Source organism: Varroa destructor, unplaced genomic scaffold (genome assembly GCF_002443255.2).
Source record: "Varroa destructor unplaced genomic scaffold, Vdes_3.0 BEIS01000002.1, whole genome shotgun sequence".
Taxonomy (NCBI): domain Eukaryota; kingdom Metazoa; phylum Arthropoda; class Arachnida; order Mesostigmata; family Varroidae; genus Varroa; species Varroa destructor.
Window position 1 is genome coordinate 59,662,193 of NW_019211455.1, and position 21,156 is coordinate 59,683,348.

The window sequence follows — 21,156 nt, forward strand, 5'->3', positions numbered from 1 at the left end:
AAGAACAAATATCGTCAACAAAATTTTGAGGCTGAAACAACGCTAATATACAACGAGAGCATTTTAGCTGTTAGTCGCATAAAGACTAAAGACTACGGATAGATGACAATTTTCGTATATACATGTATATGTACAATAAATTTTCATACAAACAGAATCCAATAATTTTCTTAGGTCAAGACGATTTTCTCAAATTATGAATGAGTTGGATCCACGTAGATAAACGTCTTTATGTAGATGGTACTACATCCACATTACATAAGATTCGATCAAAATTCCTGAACTGAAACTGAAAACTTACTAAAAAAAAGTAAGTAAAACGTGCAATGTATGCATGCAATTTAAGGTAAAATTCTTACACTATCTGGTTTTAGAACTAAATTCGGAAGTAATACTTATTATAAGGTTTTAAAATTGAACGGTGTCCTGTCGGCTCATACTGGAGTACATTTCGCTGGACCCGACATAAGGGAGTATTTACTTTCTCCTATGTACCTGTTCTGTCATAGGAGCGGTTTATTTTGCATCAGTTCCAAATCCTCCAACTTACAAATTTATACGTGAGGGTACGTAACAAATTTCCCTAAATAGCTAATATATGCTCAGATGACGGCGTAATATTTAAACGAACTTAGAAAAAGTTCATTTTAAGCATATAAAAAAGAAACCAGCTGGTGTTCCTTTATTCAATAAAGACATTTTGAGTTGATGTTTTTACGAGCAGATGGTGGGAGTGGTGGAAAACCTTTACATCAAATAATGAGTATCAACGCATTATTGTTTTGTGAACGTAGCGGCGATTACTAATTAAAGACCTCTAACAACACTCGCCTTAGACACAGATGTAGAGAAATTTGTCTAGTTGATCATTTGTGCAGCTGTTGTTGCAAGGCAGTGAAAAGGATCCCAAGTCTGCTTGCTGGTAAAACCCTATAATTTTAGCACTTTATAATATATGAGAAGAAAAGGAAAATGATGAATAATTACTAGCGTGGAAATGCACCATTGTAACCACTACAGCGATCTGCTGTAGTTGTTACTACACGTAGTAGTCTAGCATAAGTCGATGTAAATAATTTATCACTATGTATCATAAGCTTAACTTGAAACATATTATCCAAATCATTAGTAATTTATTAAATTGCTAAACACGGACGGAAAATAAGGCGAGTTTTTTTGATGAATAGAGAAAAAAAAATTCCACGATTATTCCTTCGAATTGCTTACCACGTATTCGCGTTCTTAAGACAGTAGTAACACATGAACGACTTTATAACGTTTATTGTTTAAAACAAATGACGTTTCATCATATATTCTGCCTGTATGGTACTCAGCTGATGTTGGCTGGTGAAAGGACCTTTGTTATGACTCCATGCTTGTTCCAGCTGTATAATGCACCTTCATATGCGTATAACATTATGTAGGCGGATATGAGGTTCAAACCACTGACTATGCTCATACAGAAATTTCGTGTTTATATCCGACACACTTAGGGTGAAACGTTACTGTGCTTCGAGTTATCATAACAAATCAATATATTTCGAAATAAAAAGAAAAGCGTAAATTTGCTTTTAGTAACAAAACGTACTTCAAAATGGAAGTGTACACGACAAATTAGATAGTCAACTGAAATGAAGCTCAAAATAGTAATTATTTAACCTCTGGCTGAAATGCGCCGGTTAGTCCTTTTTCATGCATGTAGCTAGGTTCAAAGGTCAGTCATTCTAAAGTCTTAGAACTTGAAGAACTAGCAGTGCAAAAATTACACCTTTGTAATGCGCACAAATGAGCTGTTCTCAGGGTATAGTCTAACCGAACGTAATTTAGTTTATTTAGATCCTTGTAACGCGGAAAGTCATTATATTCAAGGTAACACGAGCTAATCCGAAAACTATTACATGCGCACATCTGTAATTGCAAAAAGGTTGCCGGCCGCTCTAGCCTCTGAAACTCTCCATAGTATAACTACTCTTTTCATATGGCAGTAGATTTGATAAAGAGAGGGTCAGGAAAGAAAACCAAAGGTTCAATGACATTATCTAAATCGTTTTGAGCATCTTCTATTGAATATTCGATGCAAACTAAAGTCCACATAGAATCAAAAAAGAATTCACACCAAACACAGCACTAAATAATTTGTCGAGACAACCAATCGTCTTTTGCAAGCGTCAGTTAGCTGCCTCGGTGTAGGTCTTATTAACGACAAGCATATATACCGGGCACACAGGCTAAATGGTGAAAACACATTATCAGTCCTCATAAGTACTAATCTAATAAGACATAACCATTTTTTGATTCATATTTCCGATTGATCAAAAACGATTGAAATTAATATCACTGCTCTTCATTTTAACAATTTCTTCGATTCGTATCCGAAGCGAAAGTAATTTCAAGATTTTGAAGTTGAGCCTTTTTTAATAGCGTTATCTAGCAGTTGCCGTTTTAATCTAAAAATGATCAACCTTATTTCGACCTAGCAGTGCTAGTTGTATTTTCCCTGATTATCCCTAGAATAAGAACAACTTTTGTAAAAAACAATGTTTATTATAAAAAAAATGTAATTGTCTCAACTTAATTTTCTAGAAACTGCCTCGATTTGCTTGAGTTTTCCAGAATAATACTGAATGACGCTGGCGTCCCACATTTTTTATTTTATTATTATCGCAGAATATGCGATATGTATAGTGCGTGCTGGGACAGGCACAGTCTAAGAAGTGACAGCTTATGTACTACTGTGCTTATCGTGTTTTGTTCTTAAGAACGAATGATCTCCAATCAAACCATCATCAGGCAGCTTACCAGACGCTTTTTCGAGTCATAGACAATAACACATTACCTTTCTCGATTTCGCATTTTACGAGACCCGAAGGTCCCACTGTTTTACGGTACCCTTCTCGTTATGTACTGCAGTCGGTATATAACAATTGTGCATGCTCGCGATTACATTACCCTTTACATTCATGTGTATCTCTCGCTGACGTTATGTACATATAAATTTACTTGACACGCCTGGGCTGGGTCGGGCTATAACGGGGCTTCAACCTAGAATTTCCGAAACAAGAATTTTGAGAACTGTGATAAACAAATTTGTCATTGATTTCTTCCAAGATACTGGAATATTTATTATTTTTGAGTAATTTTCATATAATTGTCACATATATACATACACGGCTTAAGTAAAGGGGCGCTTAGTTAATTCCAAACAAGGCCTTTATTTACTGATGTCTTAATAAGAATCAGTAGAAGAAAGGAGTACCAGATATAGTTGTTGTACAGCCCCTCCACTGGTGGAGTTTTCGTAATGTAACAATAGTTGTCGTCCTCGTTATTTTAGTTGCTAGCAACTTTGCCGTAGACGTTGTTATCATGGGTCTTCTCACGGCAACTCTCAAAAAGCTGACGCGCGGATTTCATAGTTCAGGGACAGCGGAAGCGATCACGGCACGACAACAGGCCGTAGCGTTGCCTGTTGCTGCTCTCCTATCGGTTCTTTGTTGTTTCTTCTAGTCGACTGCTACAACGACGTTAGTTCGCCTTTGCTGTTGCCTGTGTTCCATGCCAGTTTCTGCCTTTGTGCATTACACCCATATATATGGATATATATATATATATATATATATATATATATATATATATATATACAACCAAGGAACTCCATGCGCGAGCCTGGAATGCTCACGTCATAAAACGTACACTCCTCCATTTGTTATTGCGATCGTTCTCCGAGGACGAAAACGCAGAAGAAAAAAGAAAAAGTATTAGAAGACGAATGGAACACCCCTGAAGACATGTAGCGAGAATGGCTAAGGAAGAATCACAACTGCTAAAAGAAGATGGAGGCAACAAGAACCAAAGCAACTGGCATATGAGCGCATGGTAAAACACGACGGCACAAAATCTTGATCATGCTGTGTCTGAGAAATAGGTTTCGAATAGTCGATTTGCGTTAGTTGTTTTGTAACAATATGTTCTGAAAAACTGCTACAGTAGAGAAGTTCGTTCGTCTGTATCATAAGGCATCTAAACAAAATTGGATACTTACAATCAAGGAACATTACGCTGTGAAAGCTACGCTTTTGTGCAAAATGTGGCAAACCGTTGTTTTGTAAGTCTTTTAGCGAATCAGTTCTGTGCTACAAGAGCAACTGCGTACCCGTTCAGTTTCTATATGAAAACCAAAGAAATTGTTTTAATATAATATTTTAACACTACATGACCCAAAAAAAGATTTTCAGACAAAAAATGGGTTAAGTTCCGATGAATTCTGAAAAAAGCTTAACTGAAAGCAGTGCGAAATTGATTTTTGGTGTCTTTTAAAGTAGTTGTTGAAATTTCTTTAATTGCTGAAGTCAACGCTTGGAACCACTACATGTAATATAAAATAATAGTGATGGATACCCTCATAGATATGACAGTAATACGGACACATGGACAGCGGAGGCAGCTTTGTGTAAAACTTCTTAATCCGGTAATTTATTAATTAAGATATGAGAATTTATTTCCAAAATGTTGTCTATAAGTTCGATGTCAAACCCAGATCAAATGCTTTTTGCGTGGTCTATTATTCGCTTGTCCCATCGTTCGTAGCGAGATTCTGAATGATTAAGACTTTGCGCCACAAGCAAGATTGTGAAAAGCAAGAAAATTGGCTGTATACTTTCTTTATAAGGTAGTTTTCCGCTTTTTCTGGTGCAGTGGTTAGTTAAATTGTACCTTTCAGTTAGGCTGTACAAGACCCCAACCATAAAAATATCCAAAGTGTAAGGTTGATTTTTTAGTTTAACTTACGGAAAGAGCTGAGTGTAACTCAAATTCGTGAGGAGCTAATGGGGTATATGGACCATATAGTATAGATAATTATTTCAGGAAGTGATCTATACGTTTCGAGGAGCGATTTTAACTTTGAAGACACGCGTAAGTTAAGCCTTTGATTGATCGAAATTCCTACTGCACTCGGCTAGAACTCACCCATGACCTTTCGCCAGATTGCGAGAAATATAGAAGCATCCAAATTGACCGCTCCAAGAAATTTAATAAGTAGCAGTTACGGCAATCGGGTAGACATATAAGTTCGTAATAATTTGACTGATCCTTGTATCTGATGAACTGCGTATGCAGAACCAAATATTTTCCACGATTGAATAAGGGCAAATATTTTCTTAGAAAGACGACTGTGGTGATGAAAAATGATTACGATAATGATATGACCAGATTATGATAAAACGTGGTAGTTCTTAAAACATATTAAACAAGATTTTATAAACCCGGAATTCAGCCAGACCGCATCCAAAGCAGGTGATAAGGCTCATTGAAGGGGGTTGCAAAGGAGTGCTTTTCTATGAGCTTCTCTCAAATAACCAAACCGTTATTTCAGCTGAGTACCAGACATATACTTTCAGTCTAAGGCAATGCATTCAAAAAGGCGCACAGCAATGGCCAACAAAAGAGAAACTATGTTTCATCATGACACACGCTCGGCCTCGTACATTTTAGTGACTTGCCAAAAATTGTGAGAGTTTATACGGGTAATTCGCCTCACTTACCTTATAGTGCCGACTTTACTTTTTTTTTTAAATATCCCCTTTTCCGATCCTGGCACAACTCTTTTAATAGGAAGATTTTTGTATTTTTTAAGGTGTAAAAAGGTGCCTTATTGATCAGTTTATCGCAAATAAGTGTTGACTTTTGAAAAATTGGATTTACAGCTCCCACTTTAGTTGCCTGAAAGGTAGAAAAGGTTACCACTAATAGCAGCCAATGTAACTCTAATTGAAATTATGTGGACAAAAAATCGTTCTAATTCTAAATTAGAAAAACTATGATGCGAACTTACGGAACGGCGTAATGTAAGCCAATCTTTCGATTAATTAAGTTTGCCAATTTCTAATTAATAACTTAATAATTTTGGCAATAATATTATTTATTACACAATAATACAATATTTTTATTATACGAAAAAACTAGCATATATCGAAAACTGACTGACTCGATGATTCCGTATTCCGCTGATGCTAGAAGTCTCGAAATAAAGAGCTAACTGAGACACACCTGCATATTTTGAACTTCGCCAAATCGACTAAATGATAAGTATATCTTTATTGGTCACCGCTTTCTGGTCGTATAGTGTCATCGAATGTTTATGTACTTTGAAATCTATAACAAGTAAAACGAAGCATAACTCTGCAACATGTAGACGACGTATGTATACCACCTAAAAATACAGGGGGCATCCTGGAAAGTTTATAAATTTTCAACTCTTTCACTTGCGATTGACTGCGTGGAAAGTATTTGCTTAAACGGAAAGTCCAAGTGGCAGATATAGAATAATAATCATGGTGATAAGCTTATTTTGTATGCTAGTCTGTAATATTCTAGAACACCGTATTGTGTGCTCAACAAGACAAGCTTCCAAACTAAAGCCTAGTTGTCGCGTACAGGAGTACGAATTTCGAAGGACTAACACATATGTAGCGGACTAATATAATAAAGTGAAAATGGTTTTACATGTCTATTGTAAAGCTAAATAAAGCAGATATTTTCAGACATCTATCAAGTGCATTTTGACTAATTTATAAATTATTTTGGTAAAACCTACTCTTAAATACATACCTTTTTCTTTCATTCATTCACTGGATTCAGTTTACTAAAATGGTAAATTTCCACATTCTCTTCGAGCAATCTCCGCTATCATTTATATTAGTGTGCTTGTGCATTACTGAGAACGGAAACTAAGTAAAAGTTAAGATCCAATAAACCTGCAATGATTTGAAAATTACTTTTTTTTGTAAAAGCGAATACCTTTTAGCTATAGTCTAAATCCACAGTGTTGTACTGGTTGGAGGTCTGACAGGCAGTGTGCCAGCAAAGATCACGACTATCCTGTCTGTACCTAATTCTTGTCTAATTATGCGTAAGTGTGTACGCACATTAGGCCTTGATTTATAGAACACTGGGCAGCTGGATACATGTAAAATAAATTTTCATGAACAGGGATAATTGAAACGTCTTTTTTACTTTTCGTCTCATCACGTTCATTGGTGTACATTTGTAATCTTGCTTTTGTAGTAAAATGTGTCATGTATGTATATGCATTGGCTTACTTCAATGGTCGTTTTTGGAGCGTCGTAGCAGGTTCAGGTCCAGATCGAGGTGCGCTGCGTTTCAAGTGAAATTCATATATACAATTTGTATTCACATTTTTTGGCTTGCCGACTCACTTACCCTCTCGGAGAATCTAGAAAGGATCAGCCGCCACAGAAAAGTCTGTATGTACAGCTGTGCGCTGTGCTCAAGCTTTACGCTGCTTGATTTTCTTCTGGCGGTGTGAAAGGTTTATTCGCGCCTGCTTCCACCACTCCTGATCCTTACTACCGATATTCAAGTTGGGCCCCTTGCCTGTTTCTGCCACCGGCAACGCCGAAAAGCCGTACAATAGCAGAACCGGTAGCCGGCAGCAGCAAGAAGCAGTCCCTACACGAGTCTGCTGCTGCTGCTGGCGTAGTATTATGCAAATAGCCACAATGCCACCACTAGTCGATCCGGCCAGCACTAACACCACTGTGTAAAGGGAGTAGATAAAGAAGAAGAGGTTACTGAGTTTGACTAAGGGGGAAAAATTTTCTCTTCGTCCGAGATGCTATAAGAGTCGTCCTCGTCGTCAACGCTTTCTTTGTTAGCATGGTCTCCGCCCGTACCAAAAATGCAATTCGGACTACAACACAAACGACCCCCTGTCGTTGACCTTTCAAAGCTGAAAAACAAAAAAGACAGGCGCGAAAGCGCATCCGTGTCACTGTCGTAAGGTGTTACAACATATAACTGCTGTGGCAACCTCGATAACGCTTGTAGTATTTTTTGTAAGAGGAAACTCACTCGGGGTGCAGTCGGCGGTATGTGTTAAAACTACATAACTCGTATAATGAACAACTGAACACAATGCGAGCATTTCTTTTTTGAAGGTGGCGCGCTAAACATAAAAAGGTCTCAACGGTATATACCATGTATGCATTTTAACTGCATAACATTGTCAAATTAGTTCAACATAATGCCGTTCACGAGGAGGAAACCATTGCCGTTGAAACTAAAACTAAACGTTGAAGCTAAACATGCACAATCGCAGGATATTGCTGATTATAAAAGTAGTGATAACTTTGAGAGGAAGCATTAAATCAGGGCAGAACCGTAGAATTTGTAATGGTTAATGGTTAATTAAATACGCTCGCTAAATCATGATGTTGTTAGCGGTGTTTAATAAAGTTAAAGTTGAATATAATCGCGTGTAATATTCTGTGAGCAACTTGTTATTTAGAGTTTACATTTTTTCAGTGAAAAAACACTTGACCTCAGCATTTACTTCCCTATATACAGAACATATAAATGTTCACTTATTAGTGAAGCAGCCACCCTGACATTTTACGCAAAAGAGCTCAGTGCTGACTACGTTCTCTACCGTGTACTCTGCTAATATTAAGTCACACAGTAGAAAATTCCCTGTCTATCAGCGTCACAATTCTGCTTAATGGACCTAACAAAACACCCACACACAATAGCATAACACACGGTGTTAATAATATCCTTCACCCACCTTATGACGTTTGTATTACACTAACCACAATGTCACTAATATACTATCAAGTTTAACTAAAGGGCAGTCTTATAGGTTATTAATAGTTATGGGTTAGGATTGCAAGTATGTCTCTACAACGTTGTTCGAATAAATAAATGACTTTTTACATTTGTTTTTTGCCTTGCCTTGAATCTAAGGCAGTCGTAATGTTGTGGGATGTTGAAAGATATAACTAAATAAATAACAAATACCGCAATCTGAAGAAAACAACTTTTCTCCTGTAAAAACGACACTCGACTTTCAACATTTTATCTGCTTAACGTGACAGGCTGAGACATAGTGTCGAAGAAGTACTAAGAGTTTTTGTGTGGAAAACGTTTCCATCTTCAAACGGGGATAAGGCCGCAGAGCGCCTCTAAACGATGTCTATGAACATTAAAAGTAGTTAGGCTAAACATTACATCATTCAAATATTTAAAAATATTTTTAAGCTTTCATTTTATATAATCTATTTTTCTTTGAACCGATATATTAGTCACAGCTACGTTTACCTTACCATATGTGAAGATTGTAAGCCGATCAGTATGCAGACAAATAATACGAAAGGCTGCTAGCCGATCTTAAAATACGCACTTTCATGCCAGAAACCGTCGGTACTTAATTGTGTTTCGCTGAAAACGCCGTCTTGTTTATATCTCTAAAACCTAGCTTTAGGACATCAAGGCTCATATTACTGCCAAAGAGCTTATAAAAAGTAGCACTGTGTCCTAATATAAGCAAGCATTACTAGGAGAAAAGATTTAACGTAATGGTGTTTACGTTTATTGTATTCACAAAAACAGGTAATAACTCAGTGTTTCAGTTGTGGAATACGCCAAGTTTGCTTTACTCAGGTTAGTATATTGCCGAAAATGGCTGCCTAATATATAGAGTACCATAAAAATTAGCTTCTTTTTGCACATGATGAAAACGGTGCAAATTCTTACTCTTCAAACTAAATTACGATTCAAGTTCAAGTTTGTCATGCACTAGATACATATATCGCATTTCTTCTTTTTGTTAACGGTTTGTTGGTGACTGCATTGTTTAAGGGAAAAAGTGTGAAAATTGTATCGAAATAATGGGTTGTTTTTTTGAGGTTCCAAGCAAGATATCTCATGAATTGTCACTTAGGTCACTCTGTAACCAAGCCTGTGATGGAACAACAGCGAAAGTCTGGTGCAAAGCTAGACACAAGGGCACGGTAACATCAAAAACTGTGCAATAATCACTAAAAATGGCTCCTTGTTGTTTTCAATCCACAGGCATAAGTCTATATGTCAAATAGAAAACCTAGATAAATTAATAGCAGTTATATAATAATCGTAATGAACCGCTGCGACATGAGAACTAGTTTGAACCACCTTGCAATCAATCAAACAAATAATTTATATCTCAGAAGAGAAACAAATAAACGAGCAAGCAAAAGAAAACGAGAAAGAAAACAATATGTAATATCACGTTTTAAGCACTAGCGATGCTTGGCGACTTTAAGTATTAAGAACAATAATAATATCGAGTCCAATACAAGTATATCACTCTCTCTTGCGTGTTGACACATAACTGCCGAGGGTCAAACAAGGCACATGATAGAAGTTTTGCTGATATATATATATATATATATATATATATATATATCTTTTTCTGTAAGCAAATGCCATCTTTGGCTTTATTATAAATAAAATGAAAATATGATGACAGCCCCGGTTACAATCCTTGGCTGCCTTTCGGAATTAAATATACTAAGTATCAAATGAATCACACGAATCCCACTCAAACAAAATAACAAGCAGCAACAGGTCAAAGGGTTGCGTTCTATACAAGGTTCAATTTACTTGTAACACGATGCGAAAGGGATCTTGCCAATCACTCTCTTTTTATTAAGCCCTTCTTTTTTTCTCCTCGGTGTTATTCCCGTTCCTGTATTATGCTTCGACCGTTGTGCTATATAAGTTGCATAGGCGCACATACACACAGACATTAACATTTTTTTCATACTCTCTTTCTGTACAAGTTATTCTATGTCGAGTCGTGACCCGACACTATCGTTTCGGTTTCGATAAAACTACAGTAAAGACGACTCGATTGCCATAACTACCTGAATTGGCTCTTTCGGGTCTTTTTTGGCCATATGTTGGGCATTAGCGAATCCTTAGTTTGCTCGTTATTGTTTTGCTCTTAAGTTGTCTGGATTATTTATACAAGGATCTGCACGACTCAACGGCTTTCGAATGCATGGCAGCCAGGATATGACAAGTGCCCACATGGTATGCAAAAGGAACTGTTTCGAAACAACCAGGACCAGCACTTACTTTAGTCGACAGTAAAATTAGAGGCAGGATAACTTAGAAAATTGCCTATTTATCATTTTTGAGCTGCAAAATGATTTCCATTTCGAGGTAGAGAAGAAGAGACACCAAATATTAATGATACAAATTATCCAGGACGGGCTTGAAGTTCATAGGTTCGTACTAGTTTATACAGCTTTATTCACGACCATAAGATCCATGGCAAGCGTTTTATCTTGATCTAATAGGAGTGGTCTGATTTATTACGTATGTAACGGATATAAGATACCTAACTCTTTTTGATGTTTTGAAATTTGCAGTCGACATTACCATTCAGTGATATTTCAGACTGAGTATCTATTATGCTTAAATGTCTTTTAAATAGAAATAGGAAACAGAAAAGCTGTCTGTTTTCAGCAAAAGTTACTCATCAAACCATGTCATCTATTTTTTTTCACTATTCATATCGCATTTCGTTCGCAGAAGTGCAAACTTGGATTTACGAATTGAGAAAATAGAACAGTTTCACGAGCTGGATTTTTATTTTGTCTAATATATATAGGCCGGTGTCCAGCAACTCCACCACTACCCCAATCAAGTTGTGCCAACCTTCCATAAATAAGAGAAGAATAATAACTACTGCATATCGGAGCTGTTTCTCTATGGATTTCTGCCGATTTTAAGTTGTAGTGCATTATAGTAAATATAACCAAACGTCACATTTAATAAGGCTCAATCATATGTCTAATCTAAACACGTAAGAATTCTATATTAGTATCTTACTACACTCAGTATCTAATTCAGCCAATTCAGACTTATCGGCAAACAGTCCTACTCTTTGTCTTTTTTTCATCAAGTGTTGATAGGGTCGGGTCTATACAAGCTTGGCTGGTCACCTAGTACAATCGATATTGTTTCTAACGACTGCATTAATAAAGCCAAACATAAATTTGCTTTGTTCTGGCAAACCGCATAATGACCCCAAAGTTAAAGGCGCGAAAGAATTTTGCGTAGTATGTTATTTCATGAACCAGTTTCGATCGAAGTTTCAGCAATACATGTATATGTAAATGCTTCCGATACTAGAAATGTCAATATTAAACAAAATTAAATGTTGTATATAACGAGGCTAACTAAAATATTCCGAATAATGATTTTTTTCGATCGAGAAGTGGCAAATGCATAAATCCTACACAAGTTCCAGAGACGTAAAAACGCTTAATAACAAAAAATTATCTAAAAGAGCAAAATAAAGAACAGCTATCTGGATTTTATGAGAACTGACTTATGGAGGTTAACACAAGTAATTTAAAGTAACTAAGCAGGAGAAGAGAATACCAGATCAATCGTCTTTCCCATTGCCCGCATTCTTACTGAAGAATCGAAATGTGTTTACGCCAAGATTCAAACCTAGACCACTTCCGTGTTTTTCAGGTTAAGACAAAGCACATTACCACGGTACCCGTGCGGCAATATATTTAAAAACTACAGTAGCTAGTATGTTTCCAAGCACGCTTATTAGATAATATGTCGATTGTTGAATAATCCAAGGAACTTTAATAACGCTCATCTCACAGGTTTTTGAAGCAATGCGGTAGATAATTCCGAACATGCATCATACGATTTTAACAGCCGAGGGTCAACTAAATACATATTTTAGTTTACGGCCACATATTTTTTTAAAGGTATATAAGCATAGAGGAATTACGAGAGACATTTTTGCATTTTTAGAAGTTCTCATCTTGTGTGGTTATCGAAGTCAACTAAGTTACTTTTGAAAAAACGCTTGGTTGCTGTTCCAATTCTTCTACCATGGATCGGACGTAAGGAATGTTGTTTGGCTTATGATAAAACTCACCCGGATTATACTATCCTGTTATTTAATTTTGATGGGGTCGACTTCCGACCCAACCAACTTATTTATGTATCATACGTCTGAGCCTAGCTTAATCATGTTAAACAATATGTCGTAAGTATTAAGTAGATTAAGTTCACATACAAGTATAGCCAATAGAGAACCTTATAAGATTTAAGATAATCGGCAATTTGCCAACCATTATGACAGCTATTTATTTCGTTCATTCATTTCATATAGGTTGCAAAGTCGACAGTATTGATCACTTCGATCAGTTTGATCGAGAATTGGTGGTGGCACGAGACAACAAAGGTGAAGGTGGCTTCCTGTCCGTTCCTCGTGGCTTCTTCTACGGTCTCTTCTGAAACCATCAGTTCAAGACGTCACTTGGACCGACGCTGTTTTGAACTTTTATATTTCTACATTGTTCATAGCGTAAAAGACGGCGATGTTTACATAGTAACTGCTACAACAATAGCAGCCGTTGTGATACTGGCGGTTCTAACAGGCGGAGATCAATTGGACGAAAACCCACAATGGTTTTTGATATGGTCTTGTTGCGTTCGCTTGCGTGGTTGTCTACCTGCGACACGTCGACATTTTGTTGCGACTACGGGAAGAGTGAAAGTAGGTGATATTCTTCTTTGACTTGATCGGGGAAAATCGCATTTGGATTTTACGGTGATCTGAATATTTTGTCATCAATAGGACGGTACGCATTTTAAATCTGTTAGTAAAGCTACCTAGATTTTTTCATTCCAATATATATATATATATATATATATATATGTACATACATTAGCATGAAAATTTATCTTGATGCGGCATAAGCTTTATTTGAGTCTGCAAGCTTGTTAATCAGCTGTTAAGATACAAATTTCAACTAGGTACTTTTACAGACTACAGAAGTACTAATGAAATTCCAAAAACTATGCAAAGGTGCCCTACACCTGTAACATCTCTTCTTCCTTATCAAAAAAGGTGTAAATGCACCATTTGCTTGAAACTCATATCACGCACTGATTGGGGCACATCAGCAAAAATAATGCATACCATAAGACACATGTAATAGATTCTTGAAACTTGGCCAGACGGTATTCGGTTATTTTAGTGCATACTATTTTAGCCCCTCATTAAGACATATTCTAATATTGTTGGGTACTGTGATAAAATAATCATATACTGTACAGTTATTATATATTCCTCATGAAGATCAGCCTCCGATATACTCCCAAATGTCTTAAATTCGCATGTAGATTTGCCCGTATTATGTTCTAATAAAAAGTGCTTTTATAAAAACCACTAGGAAATTATGCAAATTGGAATGATCTCGAAAGAGAATCGGTGGCAAAAGTGCTCCATGTATTCCTATGCGATGCTTATCCAGAGTTGACCATCTTTTAATCTGTAATATTCGCTTCGTAACCCATTAATTTGAAAGCACCCAGATTTATTGGCATCTTCCTTCGTCTAGTCTTGCCTAAGATCCTCGATAAGATGCACAGCACAATACCACCGGCGCTGTATTGGGTTTTTCTATTGGAATAGAACCATGTTCCAGGCGTCACACCTTAGTAGACTCGGTCCCGTGCCGTTAGGTAAGACTACCGCTGGGAGAAATTTTCCCTACGTTTCTGTAAGTGATCCTCATAATATCTGCATTTATCCAGTGCTCGTAAACTCGACGGAATATAATCGCAACAATTTTAAGTATAGATCTGTTTTTCTCATGGTTAGTATTTGAACGTTCCGTTTCCCGAGAAACTGAAATACATAATGTTATGCTTAGTTTACGACAATAAGTTGCTGGCCGCACACATCATTTAGCTAGAGAAGCAACATTATTCAAACATATGATAACTGACGAGAATAGCTGCTTCCTTGATGGAACATAAATATACAAAGTTAATACAACCCAAAGCATTTAATGCGTAATTTTTAATCATTTTTCATCAGGAATTTGCTTCTGAATATATTCCCCCTAATTACTTATACCCTGGATTTGGCACTCCGGAATTCTCTCATTAACTGTGTATTCAACGTTTACGTTGTTACACCTAATTTCGTTATCTGTTATTTCTCGAAAAAAAATACGCATAATGTACGTTACCAATCGCCTTTTCAACGCATGGTAACAACTACGAATTTCAATTCAGGTAACAAAAGAACAGATAACAAATAATAAAAGTTATAGCTAATTTCACCTATTCTATGAGATTTTGTATTATCGTTAGGCATACTTACTGTGTACTGTTGACTGCTATTACCTTATTATTGACTTTGTTAGTATGATACATATGTAACCATCAATAAAAGTGTCTGTTTTATTTTTGGCTAATATGCTGTGCAAAAATTCCTTTGATATTTAAGGCAGTCGTCGTCAATACTTTAGCTTAGAACCTACCTTGCACTGAACCGGCTGCGTCGACCAGATCCAATGATCTACACAAACCGTCCCATGGCTAATCTCTTTATGCGTCGAGTTCTATATCCAGGGTCGCTGTTAGGTATTCCATCAGACGGCTGGCTCCCGGCACGAAACGAAGTGTGTCTATACGCAAGTTTGAAATTAGGCCACAACGTGTCCTTAGCAGGAGATTAAATTTACCATTAAGCTATTAAGCAGACTTCCATGTCTAACCTAATGTTATTGGGGCGTGCTCCAATAAATTGTTGTATAAAGAGTTGTTGTAATTTAGAAATTGAACGAAGCTTAATCGGACGTACTTCTGTTTCATTTTGACTGAAATAATAAAGAACGCATTTTTCATGTGCAGCCTTTGGAAACATATATAAGCCTATGTCTTTCGTCATGTAGTATAAACATTTTCGCGGAACGATTACACAGGACTTAAGAATCAGTTTGAACTAAAGCTTCCTCCATTTCTAAAGTACCTTCGTGAGTGATACGATCTAACGGAGGTTTCCCTCATAAAAGCCTTTCGGTATCAAAGCTACTCAAGTTAAATAGCATCGAAGTTGTACTGTGTGTTCAGTTTATGCAGATGCGCTTAGAGTTTTCAGGCACATCCAACTATTGTGGAACTTCGACACGGGCTGATCTAAAGGTAAGTCTAGATAAATATTTACTAATTTTGGGCGCTTTTTTGGGATTTTTACAAAAATTTCGACATAACTGATTTAATCTGACTATGTGGTTTTGTTTGTATGAAATCCAAGTACGCCAATTATGGTTTGCTACCTACTTATAGATTTCTAATGTGTGCAAATTAGAATTGAACAGTATTTTTAGGGCCAAAGTTTTAGACGTCCTTGAACGGACAGTGAACAAATATGCCATTGACTACAGCTGGCGGGCATGTATGAGGTCGCACACACATAAGAGTAACTGAGATGGCAGTGCTTTGCCAGAATGAGTTGCAGCTGGATAAGGAGTGTCTCTGTTCTCCACATGATAGATTATATAATATATAATTCGCCAGAACTGAGACAAAATTGATGTTTTCGTTTACAAATCGCAGCATACTGCGATGATATGCTTGCGTGTGCTGATCAAAAGATTTTGGCGGACGCGTTTAATCGATATAGCTGCCATTCGCTTTAAGATTTTTTTGATTCGGGGAGGAGAAATGATCTCCGAAGATACTTTCTCTAAATTTGTGGATCGTTCTTTACAGTAACCGTGAGTAAATTAATAGTAATACATACTACACTCGCTAAGTTACGCTCAGACATATTACAGAGAATTGATTTAATTTTAAACTGTTAAAGTTATGGACAATTCCGTCTTCGCTAGGGACTGAAATTACAGAGTACAGTAGAGAGAAACTCTCCTCAGACGTTCATCAGCTGTGCAACATTGTCGATTTTAAAAAAGGGTCTTAAATTTTGCATGTGTGTATTACTACTATCAGTATGCATCTTTGCGCTTTTGTAAATGATGCCGTTTTGCCTCCTTCGGGTAATTTTTGTTGTAGTTCTTACGGTTTCTATCTTGGGAGTTCTTCGTGCAGTCTACGAAGAACGCCCAGTGACTGGCAGCCTATCGCCACCAGGCAATCGAGGAAAATTTTTTCGTTATAAAATGGCTTAAATAACATTAGAATATGGCAGGACGACATAAAACAAAAGTAGACATCTTTAGGAATAATATAAACTGGCACATAAAATAACTTATTATACTGCATTTTATGTATGATTAAGCTAAGCAGTTAAGGAGCCGTTTACGATCCACATATAATATCCTAGAAATGAATTCTGTATACTCTCGAGTTAGTAACAAATATAAAGCTATCTCTTAACCCTAGTATCATCAGTACCCTACCAATGGACAATGAATTTTGAGGTTGTTCTCGTATATAAATAGTTCCTAAATCCTATACGAGTAACACATTACAAGGTGTCGATATAACAGATCTTCCGTAAATTACCTACAGAACTTTAGGAGCCAGTGTTACGATGCAGTTGCTGAAGTAGTGATCGCATATGTGCTTAGAACATAGTAAAATCGTGAGAATTGAACATGCCCTTGTTACAGCATACACCTTAAAATTTATGTCAGCAGATACATGTTAAATATAATAATCAGGTGCTATGTCAATTATAAGATGATGAGCTTATTCACTATAGTTATACTTATATGTAAAATGCGTCTTATCAGTTACTGCAAAGTCCACTTTGCCAGCTTATAAGCTGTTATTGTGACACTGTGTGTTTAGATGAAGCACGTCTACTTCCATTATCTAGGCGCGTTTCTGTATATTGAAATACTAAATACCGAATTTAATGGAAGCCCATCTAGTTGCGAATCGACTGTTCTATCATATTATTACCTGCATTGTCATAGGTCTACTAAACCTTAAATCTGACACGACTCAAAGATCGGTGTAAAATAAGTTGACATCAGTAAATAACTGAACCCTGTAAATTGTGGAAGTAAACACATAGAGCTACGTAGAACCTATGGCATATTGTAGGCGCGAAAAGCGATAGTGTATAGATTGACCAACTGAGAAGGTATAATAAGAAGAAAATATGCGAACATTTTTCAAGATAGCCAGCATGTCACAACAGTTTCACAGGACTTTACCACGTGCCTATGAGGGAGCTCCCGCTAGGTATTCAGGAATATATGCCGATCCTTGAGTACCTTACTGGTTTTCATTTTTATAGCTAATCCGCTTTGAGCACATACACTTACACTAGTGTATAATTTATTGTAGCAAATTTAAATACATTAGAACTATCATGATGAAAAAAAATAGTATGGTATTGAACTGGCACTAAAAAATAGATCTACAGGGTTTATTTATAGCATACCATGGTATGTTGCATTGAAATACACCTTATTTTTATTTCTGGCATACCATTTTTATAGAGCGGAGCTTGCTGCTTAAAGCCTATCGACCAGTATGGTAAAAAAACGTTCCAGCCTAGATCGGTAGATGGACATATAATCTCCTCCATGTATTTGTAAACTGAGGCTGGATCTTAGCAAAAAAGTTGTTACGGGTATCTAGGAATGTGTGACCCTTAAAATATGCATTCAAAAGGCTCATTTAAATGAATGTTTATTGGAGCTTCAAAAATTAAGGCATTGAACAACGCTCTTAGGTTTACTTGTAAATATATTTAATGGTAAGTTTTAAAGCGATCTTGTAGCCCTGCTTGTACGTTTTAAAATATAATTCTCCCATTATATTCAAAGTCTGTTGGAGCTGTGAAATATCATTTAATCTTCAAAATATCCTCCTGGCGAAAAAAGTAAACTTTTTTCAACATCAGTTATAAATCTCGTGAAAATGATATGCTTTAAGTTAACCGTTCACGGTTGTGAAAGAACTAACTTACATAGCGTTACTGTTAACCCATAATGAGAATCTAGTTATGTAATGGCGACAAAAGGGTTGAACAGTGACTGACAACCGGCTGCTATTAACATATTGCGCCTACCATCCGTGGGCTTTCCTTTCCAGGTTGTTTCCCGGTGAATTACGCCTCTAGACAGTTGCCACAAGGTAAGCAAGTGTAACCTTACTATTTTGGTTCAACCTTTGTTGTTTCGTCCAGCCCTCCTTGCAGAAGACCTCATTTGAAATTTAGGTAAAATATACAGGCGTGAATTTGCTATGAATGGTGTCTTTCCTTAGGATAAAGGCCATATAATGTGTGTCAATATTTTACATACACAGTATGTAAGACATAAATGTATTAAAATGGCGTCTATTTATGAAAGTAACTAACAAAAGATAGATGATATTTAACGTCTAGGGGCAATTTCAATCCTCAATGTTACTGAGGATTTCTTTTAGGCAGATTTGGAATACAGAAGCCACACAGTTTTTTAGTCACAAAAGTGAAAAATTGACGATAAAAAAGTCGGGAAGCATCGAGATAACAAGAGAACTCTTTAAAATCGAATCTTGAATACTCGAATCACCGTTCACTCACATATAAATTGTTTTTAGAGGCCTCCCTTGTAGTGTTTTAATAGACAACTTGGCAAATACCTAACCTTTGTTTTTGCCGAGAATAAAACGAGTTTTTTTTATCGATGAAGTTTTGAACACGACTGAGATAATTAAATGTTCTTATCTATTCATATTTTTGAAGATCTGATCGTTTTAATGGGTCTTGTCCTAAATAAACATTCAAAATGTCGACGGCCATCTAACATGTACTAGATTTATAGATAGATTAAAAAGCTCAGCGTTTCATTCGTATTTTAATAATATATTAATGTATTTTCTATTTGTTATTATTCTTTATGATTTTTCCATCTCCCTTTTCAGTTAATTTATTTGTCCATTGTTGCCTGGAATTATTTTCAGATTTGGTGTTAAGGATCTCGCACATCTAGTTTTTGAGACCCCTTTTATTGCTAATGTCCATCATTTGTTTTATTCACCAGCAATTGAAAAATCCCGCGTGAAGTCTGGAGAATATAGTGGGTGCGGAAGAACTCTTATTCAAGTTGTCGCAGAAATTTAATGACCTTTACCGCGTATGGGTTGACATTGTGACGGAGAAACACGCCTTTGCCTTGCCTATGGAATATTTGTTTTTTGATAGCCACGTTTACCCGATGCAACGGCGCAGCATACAATTCATTGTTGAGTGTCTTGTCTCTCTTAAGCATCTCTCAATGTATAAGACGTTGTGTACTAGCAAATCATGGTAACCTTGAAATTCCATTAACTGCAAAATGGCACTTCAATGGCTTTATGTAGTAAAGAAAACACTTTTAAGTAGTAGATAAAAACAAACGAATAATGGGGAGGTATGAAGGGGATGAAAACATTCAATGAAAACGCAACAGTACTTATGCATCTTTAATATAATGTTACTCCCTCTTCAATCAAAATACTGTTTGTATTGTTCAAAATACTGTTCACAAAAGACTATGAGAGTATTTTTATTGTTTGGCGTGGCGAATAGTTATAGAAACAGCTTGGACAAAAGAGTTTGAGACTGAAAGTTCTTGTCTGCAGTAAGTTTGATAGCATGAACACATAAACTCACACGAATGTTGCGTGCCTAGCAAGAGCGTTATCCCTCAGCTTTTCTATTACGTTAATTGAATAGGGGCATGTACCGTCAGCTATTTTTAAGTTCATATATATATATATATATATATATATATATATATAAGGACGAGCACAAAATTAAATAAAAATAAAAATGTCGACTAGTGTGTGCTACTCCCTCTTGAATTGCGAGGTTAGATTACAGTAATATCAGTAGTACAAGTCAACCGTATAATCTAATAGCAACGAAAGTTATCGTCACATACCGTGTCTTTCAAGAGCAGTCGAGCGCCTGGTCATTTCAGATATTTTGGCCTACTTAGCAACTATGTAGTGAGAAACTTGACTGCGAGGGGGTTCTTGCTCGCCTTTTTCTCACCGCGTTTCATTTTTGTCTTAAGTCAAAATGGTAGTATTCGCAAAGTTTGGAACCAAATTACTCGAAAATGATTCTTATCTAACCGCGTTGATTTCTAGGCCCTAAAAGTTAATAAAAACTGTAAAGCAACTCAAAATGTCCCTTAAACTGTATTTAAATTTCATGAATAGCGGTTTATTTTCCCCATGTTAATAGTTATTAAAGAAGCGACGCATTTATACAGATTTTAGAAGTCTGCGGTCGCATTGCTCACTCTTGTACAGATGAACCAAACTTTCGTACATATACCTAACATTTATTTCTTCTATACTTGAAACCATCTCTGTAACTCACAGTTTGAAGTTCAAAGAAATAGAAATTCACCTGATCGAGTCAGACGCAGTTTTGTTGCACACCACTCCGCCTGCTTGTTAGAGGTGAGCCAAAATTGGTGTGCATACTACACAGTGTAAATTGATATATATATATATATATATATATATATATATATATATATATATATATATATATATATATACATACACTTTAGAGAGCAGATCAGG

The 21,156-nt window shown here is 36.3% G+C and overlaps 1 long non-coding RNA gene across 3 annotated transcripts; it reads left to right on the forward strand.

Moving 5' to 3' along the window:
- The first annotated feature begins 3,561 nt into the window (after positions 1-3,561).
- Positions 3,562-21,057, forward strand: LOC147758085 (uncharacterized). 3 transcript variants are annotated; one of them, XR_015321064.1, is made up of 4 exons: positions 3,562-4,105; positions 12,989-15,816; positions 18,685-18,726; positions 19,540-21,057. It is a non-coding gene; the product is annotated as an uncharacterized LOC147758085 (long non-coding RNA). The 3 variants fall into 3 exon arrangements; XR_015321065.1 differs by lacking the exon at positions 3,562-4,105 and adding an exon at positions 9,108-10,872; XR_015321063.1 differs by lacking the exons at positions 18,685-18,726; positions 19,540-21,057 and adding an exon at positions 12,625-12,716 and having other exon boundaries at positions 12,989-13,537.
- The last annotated feature ends 99 nt before the right edge of the window (positions 21,058-21,156 follow it).